The sequence below is a fragment of the Lissotriton helveticus genome, chromosome 3_1 (genome assembly GCF_964261635.1).
Source record: "Lissotriton helveticus chromosome 3_1, aLisHel1.1, whole genome shotgun sequence".
NCBI classification, from domain to species: Eukaryota; Metazoa; Chordata; class Amphibia; order Caudata; family Salamandridae; genus Lissotriton; species Lissotriton helveticus.
Window position 1 is genome coordinate 2,092,147,440 of NC_136061.1, and position 17,199 is coordinate 2,092,164,638.

Consider the following 17,199-nt stretch of genomic DNA (forward strand, 5'->3'; position numbering starts at 1 on the left):
ACAATTAGCTGTCGGACATGACTGCCATTTGGTGTCAGAAGGTGCAACAATCATGCCGCTGCTTTTACCCCATTAAGAACAGATAAAGCATCTGTCACACAATCTGTGGTTAAGGCTATTGTATTGTGAGGAGCTACTTTGTTGGGGAGAGAAGATGTTATATTGTGTGGGAGTACAACTTAGCTATGTTGGGGGAGACTACCAGGGGTGGACAAACTATGTGTCACCCAGGGCCATGGCGATGTCCATATTCTACCGTATTATGGCTGCCCTCTACCTGGTCCTCACATCTGCGTCTGCTTCAGAACTGCCACCTTCCATCTGCAGCTTCGCTCCACTAACTGCTTGGTAGAAACTAGGAACTTCTGCACACAGTGCTGAAGGCCAGCCCTAAACGACTGCATCCAGGGTCCAAATTTGGTAGGAGCAATAAAAGATGACAGTGAGATAGAAAGCAACATGGTTGTCTAAAAGGAGGAGGTGAAATGGGAGTGGCGGCAATCAAGATAGTCGGTGACTGTTATTAGCTGAAGATGGATGAAAAAAGAAGAGGAAAAGTCAAACTGTCCTCTTTTTACCTTAGATTGCTTTTGGAAGAAGGGTTACATGATTAGGAATTAGATAATTAGGGGAAGAGAGAGGCGAGGTAACCCGAAACCCATGTGTAAGGATAATGTTTGATTGTGTATGAAAGTGAGTGGAATATTTGAATACACCTGAGGAGCCGAGATCACGCAGCAGGCCATGGAGGAAGAGTTTCTGAAGGCTGTGAGCTGTATTCTAAAAGCGTTATACCTGTGGGAATCTTAAGATTTGTAAAGAACCTTGTGTGTGAAACAATACCTTACGGTCGTTTGTTGGTATTTTGTGTGGATTAGATGTATGCCCATGGCAAACAGTAAATGGAATAAAGATACCTCTTAGATGGAACTGAGGTCAGAAGGCAAGTGGGAAAGAGACATAGGTGAAGTTAAGGAGCAAAAGTGAAGGATAGCCACACGTAAATAGGAGATGACATGCCATCAAAAAGTATGCAATATTAAAAGATACTGTGAAAATATGGAAATATTAATTTCAAACAATATGCAAAATACATATTGGGGGGGAAAAAAAGAGTAGCATTCAAGGGATAATACTGTGTGGTGGAGGAGGTGCTTGAGAATACCGCAAGTACATGGATAGATTCATACTGGATCATATAATATGGAAATGGAGATTATAAGGAAGACCGTGATGGAACTAATGAAGTGAAAGAGAAGCATGAAGTAAATGCCAAAAATGTTTTTCAAGATCAGCCTGAAAGAGAAAGAGAGAATGAGAAAAATTTAGTTTCTATCTACAGGAGAAAATGACATACCCAAGACTAAGCATACAGCAAGTAACCAAAGGCAGACACACAAAATTAGTAACACACAATTAAAAAACCTGTGCACAATCCTGTCTTTCACTAAATGTGTAAAATAATGTAAACTTGTATTAGTGACAATTTATGAATCCATCTGTAAATGATAAAAACAAGTGCTGAGTTTGATCAAAAATAAATTACTGTAGATGATGTGATCACATCCAACCAATGCCTTGAACCGGGTACGTCTTTATATATTGGAAGTTACAATTTGAGGCTGTGTACTAAGTGAAGACCCCTGTGACACTTCATTCACACATGAGAACCTACACCTTTTTCAATAGTGCGACACAGGAGCTTACGTAAAGCCAACTGGGCAGGTGAGAGTTATGAGGACTCAAGGCTAAGGCTGAATTGGTACCTTTTCAAAGGTGAATGACAACTGCACTGTAACTACATTTCTGACCTGTTTCTTAGAGTGTACAGAGATCAGAAAGTAGCACATCAACTTGTAGTATGTTTTAAAGTTATTTCTGCAGAACGGTGTCTGGGAGCAGACAGTTAGAGTAACCGAATTGTTGTATGGCGTTCTGGGACCAGAGTAACATTTTCCCGATTCATGCCCTTATATAGGTACAATTCACATTGCCCAAATATAGGCATAGAATTCATAACCGTATTTAGACATAGCCCATGCAGTCCAAATACAGGCATGGCTACTTCCACCCGTTCCAAAAAGCCACAACAATTTCTTGGAAAAATCGGCTTAAGCAGTCAGGGACATCCCCTAACTTGAATATTGATTTGTCCAAGAACTCATGGAGTTTTCAAAGAACTACCATTCCCTTGGGGTTCTTTGATGACGTTATTATGTCCAACTTTACGTCAAACTAGGCCCCTTCAAGGTATAAATATGCCTACACTTGCCCTAGCAAACACACGGTGGTTCAGAGCAGCTCGAATATCTACTTGCCCGACGCAGCTCGCTATAGCAAGTGCCGAAGGAAGCCGACCCTCCAGAAAACTCACTGATCGAGAAGCTGTCCTTTCTCTCGCCGAGAATCCAGCTCCAGTGTTTCCAAGCTCCCCTTGGGGGATGTTGGGAAATCGAGTCCAGAGACAGAGATACCAGACCTCCTTCATTCTAAAACCAAAGTACGGAGCTGATTAGACCCTAAGAGAAATCTTGGATAGATTCTTGGCAAAGAAACAAAACCTATGCTACATCACACTTCGTACAAGACTAAGGTTAGGTACATTGGGGTAGGCGTATTTTAGAAGCACCAGTTGAGTACTTTTAGCTTTTTTTATTTATGTATGTATTTTTATATGGCTTAGAAACCATACAATGCTTTTACAGTATTATTTTATATTACTCTTCTTACTGTACGCATTATACTTTGCAACCAGTATTGCGAGTGTAGCAGTTCACTTTACTTGCAAGACAAAGAAGACTGTTCAATAAATCCATTTATTGAAAACGCCAGTCTCTCTATTTTCTCTGCACCTCTGATGAAACCAAGCATGCACGATTAACTGAGTAAAATATCTATCTATTGTTTTCACGACTATAAAGATACGTTTATTCTTGGGGAAACAAAGTTGTCATGTTTATGCGGTTGTCAGAAACTAATCCCTTCTTGTTTATTTGAGAAAGTTTCTAGAGACCTCTGAGCTAGCTGGCACTCACAATTAAGTCTAATATATTCGATAGAGACCCAGTTGACCTCAGTCCTACATCAAATCTATAGGATATGTTATTCCAATGCGCAGAGCCTATTGGGAATATAGGAACTACACTACATGGCGCCCAACATTTGGTAAGGCACTATTTAACGCTAGATACTAGAGTAACTCAGTCGTGCTTTTCACAGAGACCCCCTTTTCCCTCAAAATACTCCAACAGACGTCTGGAGTGGGTAAAAGGATAAAATATCCGCCATAACCGAGGAGTACGAAAATCCTATGTATTAGTTTTTGGTTTGTTGAAGGATACAGTGTTCCAAAATATTGTGCACCTTATCTTTGTATCCTAGAAACTTTCTCTGCAACGCTTTCATTAAACAATGTCGCTTGACGGCAATAACGCGACCGGTGGAGCTGCAGTAGCTGCAACCGAGCCGGGCTTAGACGTTACAGGTTTACAACAAGACGACCCGGATGCTGTAATCATCCCGGAAAAATTAAGGAAGACCATCACGATAAAGCTTATAACAAATGGCCTATCACCAAGAGGTGGTAGGGTAATTTTTGTCATAGAGGCACATGAATATCGGCAGACAGATGTATTCTATTCATGGATTTTCTTCCCTGAAGCAAATCCAGTAACACATGTGTTTCACTTCTACAAAGAAGAGGAAACTCCAATGGAATACACTGCTTTCGAGGATATCGAAATTGCACTAACTTACCAAGAGCATGTGCTCTGGTTTAAAGGCGCCCTACAATATCAAAATCACATTACCAGGCTCGGTCCACTAGGAAGCCCAGGAGCAACATGGCCGGTACTAGCCAGCTATACACCACATCCTGCCATTGAAGAAATGACAGGTGAAGAATTATTAGTTCACTAAAACAACTAATCAAAATTCATAGACAATTGGTTCAATATGTCATGCGGAGTCTAACAGTCTAACCTCCGATAAGGATTCCACAGCAAACCCCTCACCAGGGGAACACAAATAAAATCACAGCACAGAATATACAATGAGTCATTGGTAAATTGCCCGCAAAAAGGGTACAAATTCCATTCTGGATAGCTAAAAAATTACTCAAATCGAGGCAGTATTTCCAGATACTACCCCTCATGAGAAACACAGGATTCTAACAATCTGTTTACCAATGGGGATCGCACCACACCTGGAGGACTGTGACACTTAGGGTACAGTCTTTGCTGCAATCTACACAAAAACACAAGGTGTTCCATCTATGGCGGTAATACCAGACGTCCTGAAACAGATTCAAAATGAATAAGGGCAGAGCCTGCTTTGAATCTGGGTATGAAATTACTAAAAGATTTTAAACAGGTCTCAGAGAAATTGATCTAACTGGGCAACCATATGAACTGTCCAGAATAATTGAAAAATCCTATGAAGAACTAGGTAGAGATAGTTTGGGTGAGAAACCAGTCAAACCCCAACTAACAGAAAGTCCTGAAAAGGTCTTTATTAAAAACACTAATTACTCCTAAAAAAAAGTGGGAGAATACTAAACAAACTTCTAACAAGAAGAATTCTCAGTCCAGAGGAAGGTCTCCTCAAAAGGAGCCCTCTGAAAAGAGGTATAACCTCAGGAATAGGGATAATTTGAAAAAAACGGATAGATATCAAGATACTGATACACGTTCCCCTCGTACCTTTCAGACTTCCTCACAGAAATCGGAAAGAAGAGGACGGTCAGGACACATGGAAGAACGCGTGAAGTCCAGAGACTATCAACACGTTCCAAAAAATAAGAAAACCCAATTCACCAAAAAGAAGGTAGCAGGTCTAAAAATCAGACATGCTGAGGATCTTGAGGACACAAATCAAGAACGGGGAGTGGGCCCAGAGAATGCTGGACAGCGCAGCAGAAGTCACCATAGCTCGCAAGATCTTGAAGGATCATCTGGAGACAGTGGACTTAAATGAGTACATCCAAGTTGAAACTGCTGATACCTGGGTTAGTGTACCCCATAAGTTATATGAAATAACGCTCCGGATGGAGGGGGACATAACTAGGAAAATAAAAGCACTCTTTTGGGAGAAGCTCTCCAAGGGTTATGACATTCTTCTAGCTGAAAAAGACTGGCCATCAAAATTTGTCAGGGAGTACTCACATGGCGAAGACATCATTATGCCAGCCTTCTCCAATATCATTCCAATTTACTTAACATACACATATGCCAGAAAATGGGCTGTAGCCCAGGCACCAGCATTATCAAAACATCATGTAGGATGGGATGAAGATTCTCCTCACCATAAAATCCAGTTAAAAAAAACTTAGCCAACTGCTCAGAGGCAGTACCCAGTAAAGCAAGAAGCTAAAAAACAAGTCAGGGAGATCTTAGATCAACTTGAATACCAATAAGTGATTGAAACATGTACCTCATCAATGAACAATCCTTTTTTTCCTGTCTCCAAACCAGACAATACATATTGTCTAGTTTTGGACTGCAGACATTTAAACTCTTGTTGCAAAACGTTTGCAGTACAAAATGCACACAGTGCAGCACCAATTAATAACATTGTGCGTAAAAAATATAAAACAACACTAGATATTTCTAATGGTTTCTTCTGTCAAAATATTGCACCTGAAAGCAGGTACTTGACCGCTTTCTCAATTAAGGGGACACACCGTCACTTCGGTCGTCTCCCCCAGGGATTCAAGAACAGTCCAGGGGTATTTTCAGCCAGAGTAACAGAGTTACTACAAATGTATGATGATGAGGCATTATCTTATGTCGATGACATCTATCTAACAGACGATGACTTGGATAGGCACTTGAACAGAGTGAATACCATAATACTTGGATTCGCCTCTGAGGGGTACAAATTCAATTTTAAGAAATCACGAATTGCCCACCTCAACGTCCTTTTTCTGGTATATGAATTATCAAGGGAAGGCAAAAGCCTGGCAGACAACTTTTTTAGAAAAGTGTGCGCTGCTCCAACCTCCAAAAACGCTGAGAAACTTACAGTCAATTCTAGGTTTCCTAAATTTCGGAAGAACATACATTCTAAACTACGCAGAAAGGGTTTAATCTCTCTACGAATTAATCAAACCTGATTTCAAACAACTAATTGGACTCAAAAACATACAGAAATTGTGCGTTCAGTGCAAACAGATATGTTAGCAACAACACAATACAGACACGCGTAAACGTACGCAACCTTGTAATCTGAATCATTCCAGGAAGATGCGGATTCACGTACTTAACCTTTAATGAAGGTGAAAAAGTACCAATTGCTTATAAATTGCACTTGTACACACAAGCTGAAATGAAATTCACTTCAACAGACAAAAAATTCTGACAGCGGTTCAAACTGCAGTAGCAAAAGAGAGAGCCCTCGCACAGGGAAAACGCATATTGGTCGTTACTCCTGTACCTGCCCTAGAGGCAGTGACAAAATCAAGCATTCCAAATGCAAAGGCTTTACATCCGAGATGGATACAATGGGTTAACGCTCTTGCTGCAACAGACGTTGAATACGTTTTTGACCCCTATTTGAAAACTCAAGAATGTCCTCTGCCCACAGAGATTCTGCCTAGAACAATAAGTATGTATAATTTATACAGACGGATCAGCACAGTCCGCAATTGGGGGTAGACAAGCTTATAGTGCTGCGTGTGCGATTGTTAAAGGTCGCTGGTGTGATGGTAAATTCCGACCTATGGTCACAAAAACACAATCTCTTGGAGACTGTACAGCTCAGCGAGCTGAACTACAGGCATTCAAGATGGCGCTTGAAAATACTGATCGCAAATTCCCCACACTCATAGTGTGTGATTCGTATTACTGCGTTCAATCTAATAATGAATACTTGCAAAATTGGATTCAAAACGGTTCCAAAGATGCAAAAGGTGGCACAATCAAGCATAAGTTGCTTTGGGAACAAGTAGTTCAATTACAGAAAGAACTACAAAAGACTCATGTGATCCATACACTGAGTCATCAGCGTGATGGCGTTCACATTGCAGGGAATTCATTGGCTGATGAAGCCGCAAAGGCAGCTGTGCAAACGGCTTCCGTAGCTGCAATCACTCGTTCTAAAACAGAAATAGACGGCAAAATAATGCTACCTGTCAATGCCACAAGCAAAGGCAGCGGTGCAGTTTTACCTCTAAAATATCCACTAGAATATTCATATATAATTGACGCCAACTCGTTCCTTTTGCTCGAATCCCTGGAGTGGAGGATAGAGTAATTCCAAACACGAGACAGAGTAGCTTTGATACACGAAGCACATTTGGGAGAGGGTCTGATACATCAAGGAAATCCATACTAGAATTAAAAGAGACATAGTGGTGGCCAGGGATGAATGCCCACATTCACGAATTTGCAATTAATTGCCATGACTGCAACAGAGATCGCATCAAAGAACGCCACCAGATACCGGACTACAGTGTAGCCAGCCCAGTACAGACAGCATTGTTAGACAGCATTAGACTATCTACACGCAGACATCTCCATAGACAAATGTGGTACCACAACTATTAGGACAAGATTCATTTGGATGTGGCCTCAGCGCTCGGCTTACACCCGAACTGTTATAAAGGATTTGCGAGTCTTTATCGGCACATACACAGTCAGCACGCTACAATCTGACCAAGGTCCTGCGTTTAGCTCTCGAGCTTACAAGGAGGCCATGGCCAATGTGGGTGTTGCATTGCGATATTCTAGTCCATTCCATCCTGAGGGAAATTCTGTAGTGGAAGAAAAACCGGGACATAAAGCAATCTATAACAGCTAGGGTATTAGGCTCGGGTGACGGGTGGGTCAAACATCTAATAAGTGTCCAACGTAGTCTAAATAATCTGCCAAGAAATTCTCTCGGTGGACTAACTCCATATGAAATCCTTTTTGGAACTAGAATGCTTGTCCAGGATCTTGATAATCACACTTCAGTGGTAGAACAAAAACCCTTCGATATCAAAGAATGTTTGGCTGTTTTGCAGGACTTAAATGAAACAAGGAGAAGTCAAAGTAACACATTACAGAAACAAACGACCACTGAAGGGGAACCACCCATCCCAGCAAGGCCTGCCTGGATTCCAAAGATTGGGGATCTAGTCAGAGAAAAGATCGCGGACAAGAAGGAATTTGGGCCTTCTTACAGACAACCAGTACCTGTGCTAGCAATCCACGGATCAAGAACAGTGTTACTGCCGCCCCTTGCTGGAAGAAAGGAGAACAGGTTTGTGTCTATCGACCTGGTAAAACCACATCATGTGGCCAATCATAAGTAGTAGGCCAAGTGGACTCCAAAGATGTAGCAGACGACCAAATCTGGCTACTATCCAAGAGGTTCAAACTGAGAGACTCATCACCTTTGAGGAATCAGCAGTGCGAAAAGAAGGACTATGCAACAAAGCCATGGAACTTGTACCTCTTGAGACCCAAATAACAGTTCATCAAGAAACACCTGTCTACAATGATGTAGCATCCGACTATACCAACATGACAAAGGATCCGGTAACTCCAGTGATTTCAAGTAACCCTGATGCAATACCTACAATTGACAGAACTGCCTCTGGCTATTTCATTAACTTTGATACGTTTTCCGAGGATTTCAGTGAGCTTGAAACGACGCCAGCAAATAAAACTTTTAAAAAACAAGTAACAGAACTTTTTCAGCAACTTGAAAAAACTTATCTGGCTTCACCATGGGTTGAACTTTGAATTGTGCTAGGCGTACTTTTTCTTCTACTTTGTCTAATTCTTGTATTAACTTTGGGAATTCTGATAAATGGAGTTATAGTAAAATGGACACAGCAAGTAAGAACATCAACTTACTCCTCAAGCCACACTAATCATCTCATCGTGAACAAGAGACTTAACAATAGTGAACATCACAGCCGTTCCTATACCTGGTGGTATAGCATGGGGAAGAACTGATTATGACATCTTTGGCCCTGCAGAGCTGTTGAAGATTCCACACCAATTCAATGTTTCCTTGAGTGACTTTGTGACACCCAGGCTAAACAATAGGGGGAGCGGGGATTTCGAGGGGCGCGTCCTGTCCCTAAATGTAATCTGAAGAATCAATGTGGACTAGCCCACTATGTAGGGCTAAAGGGGTGCCACTTTTGCCACTCACTTCACCTTCTCTTGGTCCTGACGAAAGTCCCGCCCATTTTTTAAGGGACTGAAACATGTAGACCGCAAACACAGTCAACTCATAGCAATAATCTTTCTATTTGTAGTTGCACCACATTTTTAACCAACACCCTGGGCCGCCAAGAATAAACATTAGGTAAGGATTCCCAGAGGTGTATTTTAAATATTCACCTTCATCCACATCACACTGTTGCACGACACCCGCTCCGCTGTAGTCCGGCGTGGAAGCACAACCAGGCGGCACTCGGCTGCCTGGTTGGACCCCGATGATGAAGCATGACACCAACTAGGTTGGTGTGAGAGGGGTTTATTAACAAGACCTATTGGGTCCAGCCACAAGGCTGAAGTCACAAGTGACCTAGAATATTACAACATATTCAAAATACATAGTAGGCTAGTCCACATTGAATCTTCATTTTGTTTCACCCAGCACATTTTCTGATGATTGGGACTTTGAGACTGTTAACAATATTATGTCAGACTTAGAAAGGTCTGCAAAATTTACAAAACATGAATACTTAGAAGATTCATCAGATTATGAACAAATGTACTGTTATAATCACTATGGTCATCATTATTTGCTAAATCTGCAAACCCTAGAAAATATTTATACTTGTAATCAATGGGAACATTGTCCAACACCACCAAAAGGTAGCTCAAAAACATTCTATGAAAAATGTCCATACTTCTCCGGCTTTAATGTCTCAAATCCAGAAACATTTTTCTTTAAAAATAGGAATAAGACAGGAATGAAAAGTATGTTGACTAATACTAAGCAAATTTATTCTTCGGCCTTTTATGCTCAGCTGTCCACATTAGGTTTTGACTTTTGGAAAGACAACATTGAGACAAAAACTGTCTGGGGCACAAAAGACTGGCAGGCGCAGGGAATAGAAGCTTTATTTAGAGCCTGCATCATCCCTGAACAAATAATGTTTTTGAATGACACTGTTCAACAGACATCTTGTCTTGGCTTAGCTAAAATAAAAGATGTAAACAAACTGTCCATACCTACACCTGTACCGGATAGTAAGAACACTACAGAGGGGGTGGTCGACGTAAAAACTATTTTACTTTAAAACAGAACTGATTGGAAAAAATGGTTAATCTGGCCCACAGACACACACAACTGTCAAGATAGATTGCTGAATAAGACACAAGGGTTCACATTCACTAGGCCAGATCCAAGATATGTCCAGAGACCACATCCAGGGATAGTAACAACATACCGTGAAGGAAAACAGTGCCTTGACTGGCTACAAAAATCCACACTAACAGAAGTAAAACACTTATCTTTATTTAAAGATGGCGTTGATTTAAGGGACTTCTTAGAATGTCCTGCGAAACGGCGTCAAACGTTTTATATACGCTGGTATATACGCCACTTATAATGAAGCTTGGAAAGCAACACCAGCAGAGACTGCAGAATGAATACGAGAAATTGATCGTATTAATTTAGAGAAAACTCTCTCTGTAGTTGACAATGGGTTAACGACTGTCATCCAGAATGTATTCTTTGGACAGCATAGTATCCTCTGCCATAGACATAATGGAACAGGACATGCTCATGCTACAGCATGGTCAGTCACAATTACGTTCTATAATGCTTTTAGGCTGGACGTTACAAAATCTTCGTTTTGGATATGTGCCATGGCGTTTAATCAACACCACCAGCATTGAAAAACTGGAAAGAGTACCATTAACTGTTTCGGAAAAACCTGCAACAGAATGGGTTAATATGTGGAACAATCACTCTGCCTGTCACAATTTTCCATTTTCAATATTGTTTGAAACATATACCAGCTGGCGTATATGAAAGGTTGGGTAAAGAATACATCAAGTCAACCTGGGATGTACCATATACACACAGATGTTGGAGTGGGGGAATAGAAGTGTTTCTTGGTGGTACACAATGCAAAAGCGCACAAAGCGGTACACTTTTATGTCAGGATATTAATTTACACGGATCCTGCGACGGTTCTTCAACCAACTTATCCTGCCACCTGCAAGGTTCACCAGCTGCAGTGATAGATCCAATTTTTAGGCATCTTTCTAACGGAAGCTATGTTCTGTTGAATGATCACAGCTGCTGTGGCATATTGCCAGGAATAGCCTATCTCGTAACTGTGTCAGCCAGGGTCACTTGGTGTATGCAAGTATTGTTTCCTAAAACTAAGACAGACGGGCAGTCGCCGTTATGGCCTTCACTGAACATCTCTTGATACTTTAAGCAGAATGAAAGCCATTCTTTTACAAAAAACTGTGCCACTGACCTCGTCCAAACAGAAATATGAATTACAAGTTGCAAGGTCCTCTGCGGAGATACATGCCCTTTTATCCACAAACTGCCCTGTAAATTTCGTAGAAATGTTAGGTCGTATCTTAAACATGTCTGATACCAGTGGTATTGTACATGTATTTAAGACAATTTTTTCGGGACTGTTAGGACCTTTTGCAGCAGTCCTCGGCATATTTCCAAACTTCGTGCACTCTGTGTTCGGCGGCCTGCCTCTCATTTTGGGACTCGTAGCAGGTATACTATTCTTGTTGGTTGTGCTCCCATATGGCAAGTGCAAGCACCAGCGACACCCAGATTACCTTAGAGAACAATCTCCTGGCAATGAAGTGTCATGAGCGCATGATACAGATTCTGGGCTTGGCTTGTTTCAGAGATCTGAATACCACGTGGTTTCTATCATTTCAACCAATCTGGCAAGATTGCATCTTACCTGTCTACGATGCCTGTATGTGGTGAGGAATGAGTGTTGGGCATCTGTCTAACACTCCCTTCAGCACTGCCAACGGATGTTGATACTGTGCTTGGTTCGGTAACGGCTCATGCATTTTGTTGTGCCCAGCGGCTGCCAATCCTGATGACAGCATTCATTGAGGTCTCACAGACGCAAACTGCTGACGGTGAGATACGTGGATCGACAGGCACACAGGTACCATCTCCATTGAACATTGCTAATGCGGCTGACGCTGACGGCGATGCTTCACACTTTTGTGCAATCGGTCTACTTAATGAAGTGGTCCAACTGTGACCTACTGTGGAAGACGAATTCTTTACCAGCTTAGAAGATTTGATGTTTTCTCCTAACAACGAGAGTGCCTTTTGGAATAGCACACAGCGCCCTATAAGACTCTGTATTCCACCATCACTTTTTCAAAACAAAACTTCTAACTTTAGAACTCTATTTTTCTACGATTTGACTTTTTTCAAAATTGAATTTTTTTTTTGGGGGGGGCACAAAGTAATCTGCTTAAAGTAGAACTATTCATAGAGAACAAGAATTATTTGAATACTTCCAAGAGACAATATTTGACCTTGTCCACAACCAAACATTTTATATATCCTGCCATGGAATGGTCTCTACCTTTTTTCTTCTGTATTTAAGAGCCATTTCATAAAAGTACTTTCATGATTCATTCGGATAGCATTTCCAATGTCATACCATAGGCTTTAAATGAAAACATTGCTTTTAAAACGCATACAGCACAAATGCTCATTTTCGTGTACAACCATTTCAAATGCATTTTATGTATTTTGGGTGGGGTTTTTACACATCATGTTTTTTCAGCAATATCTCTCCAGCACAGCCAGGCGGCACCATGAGGTTTCATTAACAACTCCATCCATTGGACAGCAGCGGCTACCCATAGGGGGCACAAGGGGCAGCGACCCACTAAGCTATCACTCCTATTCATCTCATTGCTTTAATACTGCAGCATTTACATGAAAACAAGCGATTTCGCTGATTGCTTGTTTGTATGTAAAGCAGATGTAATATCACCTTGCCAGCAGAAGAGGGCTCCACTAGCTGTATTGCTCATGCATCAGGCTGGACGGGTACAGCGTGTTCTACCACAGACGCAATACATATCGGACATGCTGCACTAGCATCAGGAAGTGCAGCATTTAAGATAATGGTTATTTAGGCCCTTTCCGTCATGTGCCCTTTAGCCCCATCAGAAGCCATGATATAAGAAAGAATCATTGGCAATGCCAATCAGTCTCGCATTTGGGACCAGGATGCAGAGCAGCCATAATTCACAAAGAAGACATTATCTGAATCCCCTTGTACATCTGCACTCTCTAGCCTTCAAATGCCTGAAATCTAACATCCAGATTTCAAACGCATGCTTAATAAACACCACTGTAATAAACCACTTCCCCCGAAACAACAACGCCTTCACATAAGAACTGATTAGCTTCAAGATCCCTACATTGCTTGTATAGGACAACTGCCTACTATTTGGAGACAGTACTTTTAACAGGAACAATAATTAGGGTGAACCAATGGCTAATAAGGCAGGTCAAATTTTTAAACACTTACAGGTAATTAAATTTTTAAGCCAAACCAGCAATATGAAAGTTGACCTTTCGGCCCCTAAGAAAGAGAGCCGTTGATACAGGAGGGCCTTCCTCAGAATTAAAAATTAAGAATTAAAAATCATTCAACGATCTACACACCCCAGATATTCAGTCACACTTGGTCAAACACAAAGGTCCATGTTTCAATAAATGTTGATTTAATAAAAAAAATCAGAAGAGAGAGAATACTTTTATTTGATTTATAGTAAAAATCATAAAAGGGTGGAGCTTACCACCATTTAATCATCTTTACATCTTTAAAACAACACAAAATCAGCTTCAGGTCAAGATAAAACAAAAAGAATAGGAAAAGCAAAGAGAATATAAAATTACACAAGCTTTTCAGGAAGGTAGTCTAAGATAAAATTAAAATTTAAAAAGGGGTTAGGAGTTGAATCAGGGGACACTTTTGTAACATTGAAATCACACAGACTTTTCAAAAAGTGGTGTACGGGGAGAGTAAAACTAGGGGAAGCAAAGTGGGTTGGATCAGGGTACACTTTTATGACATGAAATTAAGTGCTGTAGGGTGGAAACAAGAGAGTCCGTTGGGAAAATAGAAGTGAGTCTATGGCCAGCTGTGTCCAGGCCTGTTATCCTGAGTTCTCTTTGATTGCTGCCTTGTTTCCCAACTCTTGAGCTGCATGCTCCAGAAATTTTATAGTGTTGCAAGATAGTTTTATCCAAGTCCCACTGAGGCATATGATGACAGCTGCCCTGCAGGTTCTCACCTGGGCGACTCTTAAGAGTGGTAGCAGAAGCACTTTCCTTAGTTTCTGAAGTGCAGGGCATATACATATTAGATGCAGTAATGACTCTGCGCCGTTGTTACAGTGGCGGCAGTCGGAAGTTGACCACGACTGTAGCCATTTGGGAGTGAGATCTTTACTCACAAAGCAGCCCAACCTTAACAAGCTTAATTTCCTCTTGTAATGGTCCCTGAAGCAGTCTTGCATATATGGATGGGGCTTCATGTGGATGTATGATGGCAGAACAATCCAGGCGTGGCTTTTACCTGCCACTGCAGCTTTGTCCATTAATAGTGACGCTTGTTTGATTGCATTGTTAGTTCGCAGTTTGAAAGCGGTGTAAGTCATGGGTGCAAGCCAGGATTCTTCCAGTGCTAATGATTGAAGCGCTTGCCTGAGGGACTTATATATAGACTTGGGAAGTCCTGCCTGTTTTTCTACTTCCAGCCAGCACAGATGAGCCAGGGAGTGATCTTCTGCATCCCTCATTCGCCAGTAGTATTTGACGAGGGCTCCTTGTCTTGCCGGGAGCTGATTTGTGAGACCGTATTCCAAACATATTTGAGATTGCGAAATATAGCGCGGGATTGAAAAAAGATTTTTAAACAGGCGAGATTGGGCGAGGTTTAGCGCTGGGGAGTCCTGGGTTAATAAAAAAATCAGAAGACAGCTGCCATTCAATAGTGCAGACGGCGCAAGGTGCAAAAAAGTGCTCAGTGCGAGACTGTATTTACATGTTTACATACACACCAAAACCACAAGGTGTCACAAAATAATACACCAATCAGTACAGTGTCCGCATAGAGTCGCAATTTGGCGTTGGTATAGAAGAAAACTGTTGTATATTCTTACTTGGTGTCTGTAGTCCTTTCTTAGTGTTCCTACCTTCTCTATCTCCCATAGTACCTAAGTGTGTTCTATCTGGTGTGTGGATTCCAGCCTTGGCAGTTGGTCTGGTCAGCTGTGAGGTTTTACTGCTCTGTGTCTTATCTTATCTTGTAACTTAATAAATCCATCTTAGTAACTGAAGACGTGTCTTGCTGCCTACCTAACCTATTTACAACAAAAACCCTGACAGTGTGTCCAAATTTCGACCCAGGCTGAATAAATCAACAGGTCTCCTCAGGACGGTGGCGCCTGCCTTTTGCCTTTCGCGTTTACACTACACTATTGAGGTAATCTCCCCCATAATTCGTAATTTTGCAGCAATGTGTGCAAATTCCGCGGATAATCGCGGACCAGTGTTGAAATCTCTGCCAGAATTCCAGCAACCGGAAGGCAGCTGTTTTATGAAATTTGAATAATACAATATTCAGCCAAACATGGGCCTTTGTGTTTGGCCAAGTGTGACTGAATATCTGGGGTGTGTAGATCGTTGAATGATTTTAACTCATGGTACAATTAGGCATTAGTGAAAAGCAGCCGTGTTGTGCAATTGCACACTGTTTTGCTTTTGAGTTTTTCACGTGGGAACATTATTTCCTGTACAGGAATCCCCTCTAAAACCCTCCCTTCCCCCATGACACTTAGGGGTATTTAATGCTCTGCACATCCTTCAATACAGTTTACTCCTGCTCTTTGAAGTGAATCTTCAACAGGTTCCAGGGTGGGCAAGAAAGTGTCGGAAAAGAGTTTGTGAAAGGCCACCAGCTCATGAGTTGTGGGAGTCTGTAAAGTCTCAGGGGCATTCATGCTTTGTTCTGCCTACTCCCCACCCCTAACGATGAGATTACTACTGCCTTATTGTACACAGTGGCAGCATGCACCGCACAGTAGTAAATAGATTTACAGTACACTTGGTGGGTGTCTGACAGGCGTAAACAGAAAGAGTTTGGTCGCAGAGGTGAATCTGACCCTAAGAGTCCGGTGTTAGGTCTGTCCTGCGCACACACACGTCGTGCTTCCTCTGAGCACAGTAGTGATTCTTGTAGGCACACGCACTTGGCACTTTACAGATGGTCCAGTAGGGTACATCGTCTGCTGGACTAGAGCTCTACCTTTCTGTTACTACACCAGAGTACGTAAAGACTGCGTGAGGTCGCATCCCACCACCCACCAGCGCAGGCCACATCTGTTTTCACAACTCTGTTGTTTTTATGTTTTTTATACTTATAGAGTTGTAATAAAGTATGTTTAAAAGACATAAACCTGACCTCCAGTGAGGTGTTAACTTCTGTGCTACACTGTATCAGAGGCCAGTCCCCTGCACCCCCTGAAGTAAGCATTGAGTCTTTGATGTTACCCACTCCAATGGTACTCATTTAATTGACCTAGGAAGGATGAAAGACTGAGTGGACCCGCTAGGAGTTGGGCCTGTGGCCACAGAACCAAACACACATTCGTGCAGCGGGTGCATCAGCCCACTGAGGCCCCGGGCCTGAAGGAAACGCTTACCAGCCACCCCCTTTCTTTTCCAGCTGAAAGATTACCCTCTCCCCTGCAGGTACAGCCCCGTGCTGCAGCCCTTCCGTGTCACCCGCCTTCGCGCCCAAAAGTCCTCGGCTGCTGTCCCCTCATGTCACATGGATTCCTTCTCCTTGCAAACACCGACAGAAACAGAATAAAAAAATATATATTTGGGCATCTCAGCCAAGTGCGCCAGGTGGCAGCGAGAACTCAGATCACATTACAGCGCCTTTATGGGATTCTGCGCGTGTTCTATCTCTCCCCCCAGCAGCCCTCCAAGGGTGTCCAAACACGTTCACTCCTATTACCCAGCTGGACGCTTAGGCCTAAGTAGTGTGCCGAGGGGACCCCGCGCACCGCGGGGACGCAGGTGCCTGTGTTACGCCCCTGAGTGCAACTATCAAACAAGCCAACACACCTTAAAGAAGTCACACTGGAACGCATTATTAACTAAATCTGACCACACACATTCTATCAGAATCTATTTAAACTGACAGTTCTGTAC

General features: G+C 42.1%; 1 protein-coding gene across 1 annotated transcript in view; it reads right to left on the reverse strand.

The window, feature by feature from the left end:
* The window catches only part of CIB1 (calcium and integrin binding 1), a 143,331-nt gene that overhangs the window by 43,503 nt on the left and 82,629 nt on the right, over positions 1–17,199 (reverse strand). The gene's annotated exons all lie outside the window — the stretch shown is intronic.